General features: G+C 42.1%; 1 protein-coding gene across 3 annotated transcripts in view; it reads right to left on the reverse strand.

Annotated features, from left to right (window-relative positions):
• ldlrap1b (low density lipoprotein receptor adaptor protein 1b) overlaps positions 1–15,010 on the reverse strand; it is a 63,124-nt gene that overhangs the window by 46,954 nt on the left and 1,160 nt on the right. The gene's annotated exons all lie outside the window — the stretch shown is intronic.

Raw genomic sequence — 15,010 nt, forward strand, 5'->3', positions numbered from 1 at the left:
TTGTAGGCGAACTTCAGAGGTCTGTCAGAGCATCGTCATGTGTGGTGGTCACATCACATGGTTAGGCCTACTGTTTGCAAATGTGAACTTGAAAATATGTGCAATTAAAACAAATAAGCCAATGAAAATCATTTGAGAATTGTTGTACAACAGCTAGAGCTCTTACAGATCAGACTAATTTATAAAACAAATAGGTCTGGATGAGCATTACATTAGTTCACTTAGAGAGCTCTCTGATGGATAAGCCTGAGTAAAATATGAGATATATAAATTGAGCAAGTCTGAGTATTGTATAAGCCTTTGCTGAGATCTCTTTTGTAAATCAAAAAAGGACTAAACTGAGATGACTAGAATGAGAACGGTTCAAGCTTGTGAAGAGATCTCTTTTACAGAACTGATGGAGCCTAATCTGAGATTTACCAAAAAGATCTGAAATGAGAATTGCATGAGTTTACAGAGAGAGCTCAATGGTGGATCAGCCTGAGTAAAATATGAGATGTATAAATTAGACAACACTGAGCATTATTTAAAATATTGATGAGATCTCATTTGTATATTAAAGGGAGTCTACACTGAGATAACTTAACTCTTTTGCTCCAGAGACAAACCTGAGAAGCGGGAGACAAAAGCAATAATCTCATTTTTATATCACTCTGATCTCATTATTGTCTAGGAGAAACAATTGAGAAAGAGAGGAGCTCTCATTTTAACATTTTCTTTCCTCTGGGAACACTGACTAATTTAAATGTCCACCAGATCCACTTATGGCCTTCGCAGATGCTAACCTATGGCTATCAACACAGATTAATCAGTCTAATTATGGGTAGTCAAAAAAATGCCAGATAATAAAACATCCTTTAGATTAAACTCTCTATATTTCAGTAGTGGTTGAACGTGCAAGGAGGGACATCCACAGACAGTTTTCCATGTGATCAAACAGATATGTGGACCAAGGCACAATCTGTCAGGCATTGTCTTAAAACGGATGCTTTAAATTGGTTTCAGCTTTGCAGCCCGACAGACATTCATAACAAACAATTGACCTAGCAAATACTCCCCTTATTAAATTAACCCACATTAGGCTAGCGTGTGTTCAGCTGACTGAAATACACAGACACACACACACACACGAACACAGACACACACACACACGGGTCAAATGATGCCTGCCAGCCGTGAGAATCAATTACAGCACATGCAAACACACACACAAATCACATTCACATCACAGCTGCCCAAGATCACTTCATCTCTGGGTTTGAGTCAGACAACTTATGAAAGGCAGACAGTGGAACCAAATAAGAAATGAGAGAAGAGAGGAGCGGGGGGAGAGAAAAGGAGAAGGAGCATGATATACTGTACAGAGACAGAAAAAGGAATCTGGGTATTGCAACCTCTGGTAGTTTTCGTCTGACAGCTCTTCGCCTTTCCTTAAACACTGATTGGCCTCTAGTCTCTGCTTCAAAACCAGAATGCTGATGTGTTTGTGCGACTGTGACCACCTCGGACTTATTTCACACTTCTTGACCTCAGCGTTCTTTGTTTGAGCATACAGTATTGTAAACGGGTGTCTCTTACTCTTGCTTTCTCTTTCTGCTTTCCAAATATCTGTATGGTAAGTGTGATACTTTGTGCTGGTGAAAGCAAGTGAACCTCCAACTGACAACCTACGTTTTTACCTTACAGACATACTACAGAGCAAACTTTATTCAAATTCAAATTTCCAGACCAAGTTGTCTATTGAATCCCTCGTAGTGAGAGCCAGAGCGAGAGCCCAGTAAGGGCAGCTCCACTCCTCACCATGCCAGACTGTACTGGTCTGTCCACCCTGTTCTCATTACTGAAGTGCTTATTTTACAGGGCTGTAAGGACTGTTTTGGGATCAGTGGACCTGGCAGCAAGCCTGGCAGCGAGCCTGTGCTAAAAAGGGTAGTGACCATTTAACCTTACCTATGCTAACCACACCACATGCGTGTTCGTTCCAGAGTGCTCGTGTGTGTGTGTGTGTGTGTGTGTACTAAAAGAAGCTTTTGAACATTATTTAAGGGGGCGAGCCAAGTTTCACCATAAGCACCTCACTGTCCATTCAGCTTATGGTTTTACAACCAAAAACCCGGGAAATCCGCTCAGATTACAGACACATCGCACCTGACCTGTTTTTTTTTTTAAATAAACAAATGAAAATGCAATAATCAGACAGACCCACATATCTTGGAAGTAGAGCAGAAGGGCCTAACAGCTGGATGACCGGGGTGGGGGGGAAGGGCGTCCACTTCACAGACATTCCAAGTCAGACAAACGGAGATGCAAACACACATGTGAGGAAAAAGTGACTTCAAGGTAATGAAAAGTAAGTGAAAAAAGTTGCAAGAGGGAAAAAACCACAAAAACACGGATGCCAGAGACAAGAGTAGACAGGAGATGGAACTCAGCTTGACTGCCAAATCTTGCTGGGGGACAAAGAACACCTTTGAAGCTGCTACGGAGGGAAGGGGGGGAGAGAGAGAGAGAGAGAGAATGAAGAGAGGAAGTAAAGAGAAAGAGAGTTAAAATACAGAGCTCTGACCTTTCAGAGAGGACACAAGAGAATGGCGTGAGAGGTAGAGAAGAAAGTCAAAGTAAAGGAGAGCAAAGAGCAGGAGAGAAAGTGCAGCACGAGAGGAAACGAGATGTGAGGATTTAGAGCAAAGATTTAACAGCATGCCACTTTACTTTTTAATTCTGATCATGCAGATACATGCAAGCACACACACACCTACTTTATTCAGGACTACTTCGATAAACAAACTAAATATTTGATGGAGTCTTCACAGAAATGTGACAGCAGACCCTCCCCATGCAATTCGCTCTGCATTACACCAGCACACACCCTCCATCCCACAAACCGCCATTAGCGTAGCAGATGTCAGGGTTACCAAGACCCCAATGCATTTCCCCACTCAAGAGACCAAAAACCTCTCTAACCTTTGGTGAGCGCAGATCAAAGAAAATCCCACTCAGTGAATTAAGGAGCAGCTTTGTGAATCAGACACCTCCATCTAAAAACAACTATTTTGTTGCACCATGTTCAGGAAAGAGCTTTTGAATTACCGTGGAAACTGGTAAAAGATCAGGTATTAATCCTGGCTTAGCTGCAGAGTGAATTGGCAATATCAGAGGCGGAAAGAGGAAAGCTGATGTTTTTTGTTCGTAAATGTCAAGGCCGAGTCTGTAAATGGCTGTACTGCATAGGATCACCTCCATCTGTGGCCACTGGAAACTTTGAATTATTCACATTCATGGCATTCAAGTCCTTCTTGAACACACAGACACACTGGCTAGTGTTGATTAACTGGTAGATTAGTCATTTATCAATCATTACTACCATCTGGTGCAAAATGCATTCCTCAGTGACACACCAAACACTCCCTAGCACACATGACACCAGCACATTCTTTGGATCATTCCACAGTCCTTATGTCATAAACAACCTATGAAGTTTCATAGATATAGCCTAGCTTACAATAGATCTACATGAGAAGTTTTAGAGATATAGCTTTCATTTAATAAATCTACTGTACAGACCCATGTCACCTAATACTACAGACATGCTCAATGATCACTCCAATCTGCCAAAACTATACAGCCCATCCCTCATACCATTAAAAAACACACAACCCCTCTAGACTTGATCTGTATGTAAGCTACCCCTGCCTAGATGTCATGGTGGTCTACCGCCATGATGTCAGACATCCTGTTGGGGCGGGGGCCATTAGTGGCATACAGCCCGGTTTCCAGGCAACCCCTCCTCCCAAAGGTCCAGTGTCAGGAGAGCAGGGATACTTCCTGTTTACAGGCACTGAGACTCAGGGAAGATTAGACAAGACTGGCCATTTGACTACTAAAAAGTAATTAACAGCACTTGAACCTTCTCTTTAAAGTGCACTCTGGATTTTCACAGGCTCAGGAAGACTCGACCGGGCTGACCTGTATTGTTGGTGCTACACCTGCCCGTGATCAGGCACTGACACCAATTTCCGCTACATCCGGCATCCTTGTGTAAGGGTGAAGCCCTTAACAAAGAATGGCTGCTAAAAAACAGTCCATTATGCGAGTATCCCTACCAGTGCAGACAAGACAACTCCCAACTGAAGCCCATGTACAGCCTGCCCTTCAGTTCCAATTGGCAAAGGAGCCAAAATGGTACTTTCCTGCTAAGCTGAAGGTCACAAAAGTCAGACTGGGACTTTTAATGGCTGACCTATGACATGTACCTCCTCTCAACAAGTTAGGTAACCTCCATCGAGTCCATAAAGCTAGCTCCCGGGCCTTCCACAAACAGCAACACAGACATCTAAACACTAAAACATGTCCAATATTATTCCACTGAAGTTAAAACTGCAGTTAGAAGTATTTTGACAATAAAATAAGCAATTCTGACCTGATGTCTGAAGGCTCCAAACTACAAGATGGCCATATATTTACAGTGCATGAAAATGCACTGTTCTGTTATCCGAAGTCTTCTTCTTCTTCATCCCACCAAATTTCTTTGCCTAATTCAGCTTCAACCGTTTAACGTAGAAACTTCGTTCAAACTTTGTAATGTAGGTCTTGTAAAGGACACTTAAGGAATGTATTTTTTCCTTTTTGTGAACTTTATACTTTGAGATATTAACAAACAGCAAGCTTATTTCCCCCATAGACTTTGCATTGGCACAATGACATAACAATGGGCTAATTAAACTGATTTCCACCTGTATCAACTGTCAGCTGCTCAACTAGGCCCCCTCAAAGAGCCAATTCAACCGATTGCACCTGTATCAACTGCTTTCTGCTCAACTAGGCCAACTCTCTCTGTGTCTCTCCATTCTACAAGGATATAAGGCACATTCCATCCAATTTTCTATCTATCCATCTTTTTCAAACCATTCACTCATCCACCCATTAAACTATCTATCAACATCCATTAAACAATCTGCCTATCAACATCCATTACACTATCTTCATTCAACTTTGAAACTATCTACTCTGTCTCAGGCTTTAAGCATACAAACTGGTTCCCTTAAGACAACTGGGTCTTTCCATTAGTCTTGTACGGCCATCCATACGTCATGTACGAATGAGTTGCTAGCACAAACGCTGGGGTTTGTAGTCTTTTTGGGAAGAACATGGATGCCACCAAGGCAGCAGGGTCATTCCACTTCAGTTCAACCAGGGCCCACGCACTTAGGTCTCAAAAAATTCTGAAAAAATGACCAGGTGTACCCATGTTACCCAGGAGACACACTGTAAAATTACTCTTATGTAAGATCGATACTTTCCAAGATACAGCCAGTTTTACAGGGGGAGGGGGGTGTCGATTTTGTTCAGCCTCTTTTTTTGTCAAAGTTCACAAGCCCACAGTGCAAGAACTAAACCATGTAGGAGGCTCAAATTTTGCATGCTGGTACATAAATAGGAATAGTATGTAGCAAAATCGTCACGTTTGGTCTGGATAATCCTGCATGGCCATAGCTGTCCCTCAAAGTTGATACAAATTTTATTGGAGTTTTTGGCTGGGCTCTGTTTAAGCCTTCAGAAGACATATTTGTACTCAACATAGGCTCTTGATTTATTTTCCTTACTGAGATAAGTAGAAACACTCTCACAAAAAGCAATGAACAGAAAACAAATCCCTTCAGGGTCTGAACAGCAGACCTCACAAGTCTGAAAAATCATTTTGGTTATCATTTTCAGAGCACCCAAACACCTTGTGGGAATATACAAGATATTAAGATTTTTTAAATATGTTTTTATTTATTCTCCATGATCCCTTCTTTTTGAAAACACCATTTTGACTTGTCTTATGCAAATCTTTCTTTTTTATTTTCCACCCTGAACATGGGCAAAATGCCCCATTGACATCAATATGTTTTATATAGAGTCACCACACTGCCACCTGTGGTTGTATAAAGTAACCTGTGGTAGCTCTATACAAAACATATTGATGTCAATGGTGCATTTTGCCCATGTTCAGGGTGGAAAGTGAAAAAGAAAGATTTGCATAAGTATGATATTAGTATTTATTGCATAAATATGTCTTCTAAAGGCTTAAACAGAGCCCAGCCAAAAACTCCAATAAAATTTGTATCAACTTTGAGGGACAGCTATGGCCATGCAGGATTATCCAGACCAAACGTGACGATTTTGCTACATACTATATCTATTTATGTACCAGCATGCAAAATGAGCCTCCTACATGGTTTAGTTCTTGCGCTGTGGGCTTGTGAACTTTGACAAAAAAAAAGAGGCCGAACAAAATCGACACCCTCCTCCCCCTGTAAAACTGGCTGTATCTTTGAAAGTATTGATCTTACATATTGATCTTACAAGAGTAATTTTACAGTGTGTCTCCTGGGTAACATAGGTACACCTGGTAATTTTTTCAGAATTTTTTGAGACCTAAGTGCGTGGGCCCTGGTTGAATTGACGTGGAATGACCCAGCAGCTGTCTCGTTAGTGCTGGACATTGGTATGGTCCATGTAACTCAATTTCGCCTATTTCACTACAATAATTTACTATTAAATAATTTAACCATTTAAACTACCGGTACTCAACTATTTAACTGTTCAGGCATTCCAACTTAGTCATCATCAACTATGACTCCTATGACTTCCGCCAACTGTTTCCTCTGCCCACAACTGTTTCCAAATAAAAGTTTGTTTTTGCATTTTATGTTAATACATGTTTTGCATTTTAATGCACTAGTTACCATTACAGATGTAATGGTAACTAGATGTCCACAGATATAGTTATATATAACTATCAGAACACAGACATCCAGTCCTCATTGGGTAATAAAACAGCACTGCTCACACACCTTCATTTGCTTTCTTAAGCTCTTACAGAATTATTATGTCTTTTCACTGAACAAGCTGCAACACCAGAAACATCATGAAGTCCTGACAGTGGAAAAAGGGCTCAGATATGAATCTGTAGTGAGGTGGCGAGAACAAGTAAGGGAGTTGAAAGAGGGACACTGTGGTGATGGAAATGGAAAGATCAGAGAACACTGGTAAGTGAACCGCAGTACCTCGTCCTACCAGGCACTGGGTCAACCCACAGCAACTGCCACAGCGCACGCCGTTGTCTCCATTCTGTGTCTGTTTCTAACGCCCCCCTTGTACACACACAATGGTCAAACACTGCAACCTATTCAGAAGCATATTGCCGTAATTCTTCAATTCTGAAGAAAAGAGGGGAGAAGTGTACATGTGAACCATCTACACCAGCCACTACATCAGAGAAGATGTATTGGGAAAGATAACTATGCCATTGCAGCTTTGGAAGTAAATGATTATTTGCTGTTCAGTTCCTTTATCATTAGAGCATCAGTGTGAAAGAGTGACTCTTTCTCTGCCTCATAATGCTTGCGAGAGCCCTGCAATAAAGCCTGATGGAATGTTCCTAAGTGGTCTGACAAGGACCTTTACTCTCACCACAAAATGACCACGCAGCAAAACACATCCGATCCATTTTAAACACCTCCACCCAATATTTTTTCACCATAGGCTCCCTCTTTTGAATCCATTTCTCAGTCTTTGACTACATCGCAGTGGGCAATCGCTGCATGTGAAAGGGCGGTGCATGTAATCAGAAAGATGAACAGGCAGAATTGACCTTCAGGGTCATCACGTGCATTGTTTACATAACTTTGCCTACAGTAATGCCAAACCCAACAGGCTGACTTATTGCGTAACTTTACATCATTATCAGGTCCCCGTTCTGGCACGCCTCCAGAACAGCCACCACAACTCAATGAGGAAAGGGATTAAGCCAAGATAAGAGTCTTATCGCCGGTCGCTAAGTCCCGACAAGACAAACCACCACTTGCTACTGTTCAGAAGCTGCTGGGGGGGGGTGGGTGAGCGTCGAAGAGGTGCGGGAGACACAAAGTATAGACCAGCAGACAAAAGCAGGTGGAGAAGGTTCCATTGAAGCACGCTTTTCAGTCGTTTGGAAGCTCTCTTAAGGGATGAAGAACCCGTGACGCTCGCTAAGTGCGATTCATTTCATGCGATTCAGCTTAACGCCCACGTTGTTCGCAAGTTCGCAGTATTCCACACCGTTTTCCACAGAGACCAGAAGTAATTATGGGTTTGCTCATATGTAATCCCGGTGGGAATGGGTGTAGGGGAGCCTAACCTTGGGCTTAGCTGCTGACTAAGCGCGTCTTGGATTCTGCTGGGTGTGAAACAGCCATCGGCACTTGAACCTCTTGTGCAATCATTTGGTAATTTTCCTCTGACATCTACTGCTTTCTTAAAGGATAAAATCTGTCATCATTTCATATTCTTTTAATAAAATGGTATCAAATGACTTCTGACACTGTAATATTCTGACAATCTACCAACAGTAGAGGGGGACATTACAGTGGAAAAGCAGGGTAGTGTCTGAACTTTGAGTCATCTTAAATTATGCTTTTGGTTTATGATGCTTTCAGAGGTCTTTCCAAGCCAGTTTTGGAATGGATGCTTCCACCATCCTGCCAGTTTGTGCACTCAGGGATCCTGCTCCCTTTGTTCTTTTGAAGCTCAGCCCATCAACCTCTCTCCAGACTGAGTGTGTGTGTCCAGACTACAGCATCCAGGGCATGTGCACTTCTCTAGCACCTCTCTGTCCCAACTCTCTAATACTTGTTCTGCTACATTCCTGAATATCTCACATCATACATAACATGAGCCAACCTTAGCTGGAATAACAGCAACAACAAAAACAAAAAAACACTTCTCTCTTTAACACAACGTTCCTTTTTCAGCAGTTCTCCAAAGGAAATGTGAAGTTCTACAGTCACAACTTCTGAAACCAAACGTTTGACTGCATGTTACATGCAAATCAGGGTCATTTCATTTATCAGCATCATGTACAATTATACAATATCCATTATTTGGGTAAAAGGGAAATTAATGATATCAGCCTACTGTGACAAAAGTATAAAGTCATGTTGAAAATATAAAGACCAAAAATCCTACATGGCATAATGCACATCTTTCTTTGCTAGATTTGCTTGAAACACATGTAGAATGAGACTGACTGTTTAAAATGCTTCACATCAGTAACATTTTCAAAAAAAAAATTGTAATCCTCACCGAGGAGTACGGTACATGCATTCCGCTCAATATCAACAAACCATTAAAGAACAGAAACTATGGAAAAATGGGACGGTGAATTACAAATGTAGAGATAGCAAAGACGTTATGTGAAAGGTAACAAGGCGTTCACAACAAACCAGAGAGAAGGCTACAAAAGACCAGAGAGCAAACAGCCGGTGGCAGAAAGATGTCCAAAGATAGTGCTGAGAGAGAGCGCCAACACAAGGAGATGGGATGAGTGACAGGACCCATAAATATCAGAGACTCTGGGCAGGTACAGTAGAAAGAGGCAGCCGCGTAAATAAACCAAGGCTAATGGGATTTGTGGTGGCGTTGGGCTTTGCTGTAAATAGCTTCAGGTAGAAGTGCAGACTCACTCTGCACAACTTTGTCACACAATATCTGACCACATGGGCAGGACAACACACAAAAGTAATCGGACGTCAGACTAGCAGGTGTCCCAGATGGTCTATGCATCCCCATTGGCCACGTCTTAAACACAGACACCCTAGATAGGGAAAAAAAACTCTGAGGGCAAACAGAAACGAATGAATCATGATTCCCTCAAGGTTAACTACGGTGTTGGCGTAAAATGAGCAGCAACTCACATGTTCCCCAAGGCTACAGAATTGCCATACTTTTCTCCCAAATGCCGTTTCTGTGACACATGAGTGTGCTGAGCCTGAGTCAGCACTGGCATCGTGTGGCAGGGCTCAGGGTGGAGACCCATGACCAGCCTGGGTGAGATAGAGAAGATGCCGCACGACAGTAAATCTCCTGACGCTTTACAGCCCCATAAAAGGGTGCGGAATGAAGCAATCTCCATTAGAGGCTGGCAGCGAGGCCATGGGCTGGACCTGGAGGATGACTTTAAGCATGATATGAGGACATGATCCTCCAGTGGCATCCTGGAGGAGAACACTTAACAGCCAACACACAGAGTAACTAGTAATGCAAAACAGTACACTTGCTCTCTATTACAAACTTAGTTCTTCTAAGAAACCTTTCATGACACTGCTACCCCATGCCTTGAAGGCTTTTTTTTTCTAAATTGGTCACCTTATGCAGTAAGAGTATCACTCTTCAATGGCAAAAAAGAAACGTTGGGATAAAAGTGCCCAAACTAGTTAGTTTAGACCCAAAACGTGAAAGGGGATACCCTCCTCCAGCCGTTTCAGCAACAGATACTGAGGGGATGTCCTTACCCAACAGGTTCAGCAACAAGTTGTGAACTGTGGCTTTGTTATAGCATTGGCCAAGACAGAAGCCTGACTACCTAAATGTTATGTACTGGGTTCATTAAACTTTACAAATCAAAGTGGTTGGGCCATATAAGCAAGGTTAATATGCAGTGTTTCCTCTATGTTGATTTGGTAGTGGCGGCCCCTCACGGTTTAATTTTCTTCCCCCACGGTATCAGAAATGGGGCAGACGTACAATAGTCGCAGTTGCCTTTCAAAATTCATTGTGCAGACCTGTTGTAGATTCTCCAAATATACAGCTCAATCACAACTGAAAACTAGATGTACCGCATAGCGGTACAAAATATGACCGCCGCTCAGTCCTGTACATCCGTTCCGCGAAAATAAATCACACTTCAATTTGTCAACATATTTTACTCCATCCCCCAGTCTTGAAACTTTTGTGTATGCTTGTTTGGCATGCCTGAATGTGTGTGTGCGGCTGCACAGAAAGTAGCCTACTGGTGCTGAAAAGGTGAATAGATTGTAGAATAGCCAAAGAAGATGTAGCATTGCTATAAAACCTTTAAAATCTCTAAACAATCACAAGTAGGGTTGCAAAATTCCGGGAATTTTCAAAGTCGGAAACTTTCCATGGGAATTAACGGGAATATATGGGAATTAACAGGAATAAACTGGGAATTTTTAATATGGCAAGTTAGTCTATAACAGGGAACTTAAATGTAGTGGACAAAACCCCATCTTGCAGTCTAATATTAGTTAAAACAACCTGATTTAATACAATTTCAGTCAAATTTCTACCCTGCATATATGTCAATCACATGCACACAGCAATCGGCATAGGCTGCTAGACATAAAGGAAACCTATGGTGCGTTCATATGCATGGGGAAAAAATGTTCCAACCAATCTGATTTTGTTGTTGAGTGGTGTGGTGTATTTCGGGCAGTTCAGTGTTGCTAGTTTAGCACGCTAGTAAACCATAGGCAGAGAATGGGATTCCCGCTAGCATGCTAGCTAGCTTTGTATGCTAAGCTAAGCGAGAATAGCAACATACAAATCATATTGCTTATTACAAAAACGAAATGTTAATGTTTGTATATGAAACAGTTTGTATGAATTACCCAAAATTCCCAGTTAATTCCCGTAAATTCCCATAATTTCCTTTAATTCCATGAAAGTTTCCAATTTGGAATATTTCCAAAATTCCCCAACTTAACTTCCCATGGTAAGTTTCCGGAAAGTTTCCGGAAATTTACCGGAAATTTTCCGCCCCTTTGCAACCCTAATCACAAGTAGGGCAGTTCATCACAGTTCATCCATTGCAACTGGATTGATGAAAGGTCACTTACACCTATAGGCTACGTTGTATTTGGGAAAAGCAAAAGGTATCAGCATAATGTTATTTATATCATCAACATCTCTGTCAGTTCCATACCGTTTTCAACAGCTATCAAAAACAAAAGGTCATTTTTGGATGGATGGATTTTTTGTGAATGTTTCTTCTTCTACATAAGATTTTAGTCATCTTTAGTTCATGTAATACTTTATTGTCAATGCACAAATTAAGTAACAGTAGTCTGAAACGTTATTGTTAATGCACAAATTAAGTAACAGTAGTCTGAAACGAAATGCTGTTTTACATCTAACCAGTGGTGCAAATAACTGACATGTCCAAAAAATTCACAAAGCTTCATGAGTCAAGGAAAGCGTGAATGAAGTAGCCACTTCTAAATGGGACCCACTACACAGTAGCTTAAGGTGTGTTGCTAAAGCAGCCATAATGAAATGAAGGTGTCATTGTTTGGATACTTCACACACACGTGCTTTTTAATTTCACAGACTACAACTACCAAGCTGGAATCAAAGCACATCGATTCCCCTCTTACACCCTGCACGCACTTAAAACAAAATAAACAGGCGTCTCAGTCTCACGCATGTATAGGCAAAACTGTATCAGCCCGGTGTAACGTTGGTAAATCTTCCATTGCACAGAATGATTTTTGTAGCATGTGCAACAAATGACAGTCGAAAGATACAATTACAGTGCTGCTATCAATTTGCTTGGTATAACCGCATTTATAGTTTTCTACAAATGAAATCAATCAAATTGGCCTCTATCACTCAACTAACGCTAACGGTAACATTACCTAGGTCCTTATTGATATTGTAAGATTAACGTACCTGCAGTAAAAACCAAGCATGTCCGATAAACATCCTCAGATTTATTTCGGCTTCAAGAAGAAATGGGAATTACATTTCATGTGAACATCGTCCCATCCTTATTAGACGTTCTCTGCGGTAAACTACAGTCCTTGTAGGAAGCGTCCATTTTTTTTCCAACCCACTTTTAACTTCCAACAAAATTACGTCTCACTGCAACGATGTGCCATCTAGTGGACTAACGACTACTTATCGCCAATACTGGAAATGCAGCCATGATGATGATGATGAATTAATTTTGGCTTTCTTTTAATCCTACTGAATTTGTAATTATGTATTTGGCCGTTCTAATACCGATAGTATGCGGGTGCCTGTTTTTTAGACCCCCCCATGGATGAAATTCTACGAAACTTGGCATACCCTGAGAGAATGCCAGGTCAATCATACACATAAAATTTGGTGCAGTTCTGAACATCTTAACTGAAGATAGGGGCGATTAAAGCAGAATAATATTGCATTTTCATTTTTTACCGGGGGGGGGGGGGGGGGGTGCAAATCACAAATGAGTGATTATGGGCCAGGTTGATGTGGGCCCTTGAGACCAACATACCATAAAAGATTCTTCATCCTCAGTGCCACGGTTCAGGTAGTTATTTAGGAAAAACTGCTTTTTTTTGCGGTTCGGGGGGCCCAGCACAGGGGGGGGGGGGAAGTGGCCCCCGGGGACGAAACGAAATGTTTCCGTAAAAGTCTAGTGGGGCTACATACCCACCAAATTTCATGTGCCCGGGTGGTTCGGTGTCCCGGGTATCGTTGACCAAAAATTCAGGAAGTAGATGACGGGCCGGGGGGGGGGGGGGGACAATCCCTATATGACCGCTTCCTTCGCTAGGCAGTCATAATAATGCCTTGGCAGGCCTGCCCCCACTGCTTTAAAAAATCCTAGAGGAAACACTGATATGTCTAGAAAGTACGCTTGACCAAGGTAAGTATACTTGGCCAAGGAATCCCTAGAGGTCAGGAATCTTCAGGCAAAATTATGACAATGAAACTGAATGTGACCAGATAAATGTGAACGAAACCATAAACAAATTGACTTCTCTCAGCCTCCAGAGGACTTATTAAAAGTAGAGATCCAGAAAAGTGTTCTCATAATCAACACTATTATTTAGCAAACATAAAAGGCCAAGAGAGTTAAAAATAACTTGTCTTCGAGGGTATATCTAAACAATCCAACCTCTTTGAGCCATCAGGGAGTTTCCCCAACTGTGCCCAAGGTAACAACGTACTACTGTTACAACACATCTCCTCCCAGGCACACCTCCATCAAAGCGAAACCCACTCAGTAGGGGAACAAACCACACTTCAGCCTATAACACACAAGTAAAACATTTTTGATCTGTTGCAAAAACACTCAGGACTAGGATGGGGCTAAGTGGTCTTGATGTGGTCAAACCTGAACCTTCACATGGTTCAACTAGAAGCCATGGGCAAGAACAAAGATACTGGGAAATCTTTCATGTGCATTCCCCATCCATCTCTCTCTCTCTTTGTACGTCTTCCTCTCTCTCACACACACAAAGACAGGAAAGGTATTTAAAGGATGGAAGAGAGAAGGGGAGGTAAAAGCCATAGCAACGGAAGATGGAAGGTGGTGTTAGCAATTAAGCCATACAGTGAAAGACTTCCCATGTCCTGTTGCCATGGATATTAGTGTCATCAGTACCCAGTGCTGGACACTGGCCATCATACACACTTAAGTTGTTAATGCTGCTCGTGCCTGTGGCCACACAGGGGACTGAAATGAAAAGCAAAGAGAAAAAAAAAAAAACACGTGGCAGCACTCTGGCCCCAAAAGCACAGCTCTGTCAGAGGATGGCACGCGGGGAAGGGGAGGGGGTCTCTTGTGAAACCAAACAATGCGGTTACCAAGCAGCTAATCTGCTCTTTGAAAAGCCACACTACAGCAGCGAGAGGTAGTGCAGCCGAGCTGGGCGACTGCGCATGGCCAGATCTCGCTGTTCGCACTGCTAAAACAGCCAGTACGGAGATCAAAGCACCAGCAGGAGCTCTGATGAGCAGCAAGATGCCAACCTCGATCACGATGTCAGGCATTGCTTCCGCGTGGACACTGTACCCGGATCCCTCGTACTATGGAGAGATAAATGGTTGTGTACTCAAGTTGTGCGGTTTTGTGGTAGCCTGCCTGTCAAATGCATCAAAATTAGTGTCAAGAAGCATCAGAGGGATTACAGATCTTACTATCCAAGGTTAAGGTTTCTGTCTCTCCAGTATTTATTTGGCAATCCTAGCATCCAAAAGCACTAAGCTTACATTCTCCAAAAGCGCATCACCCCAACACCAGGTTGCCAACAAGCTTCTTTGTCACCATATTAAAGGTGTTACACAATAAGGACGAATCGCAATCAACGTCTCCAATCACTTTTTCTATTCTCACATAGGCCTACTACCACATTTTTACTATATTGCAACGTCCACTTTTTAAGACACAACACAACCCTGCCCGGAGGTGACG

This window comes from Alosa sapidissima, chromosome 19 (genome assembly GCF_018492685.1).
Source record: "Alosa sapidissima isolate fAloSap1 chromosome 19, fAloSap1.pri, whole genome shotgun sequence".
NCBI lineage: Eukaryota > Metazoa > Chordata > Actinopteri > Clupeiformes > Clupeidae > Alosa > Alosa sapidissima.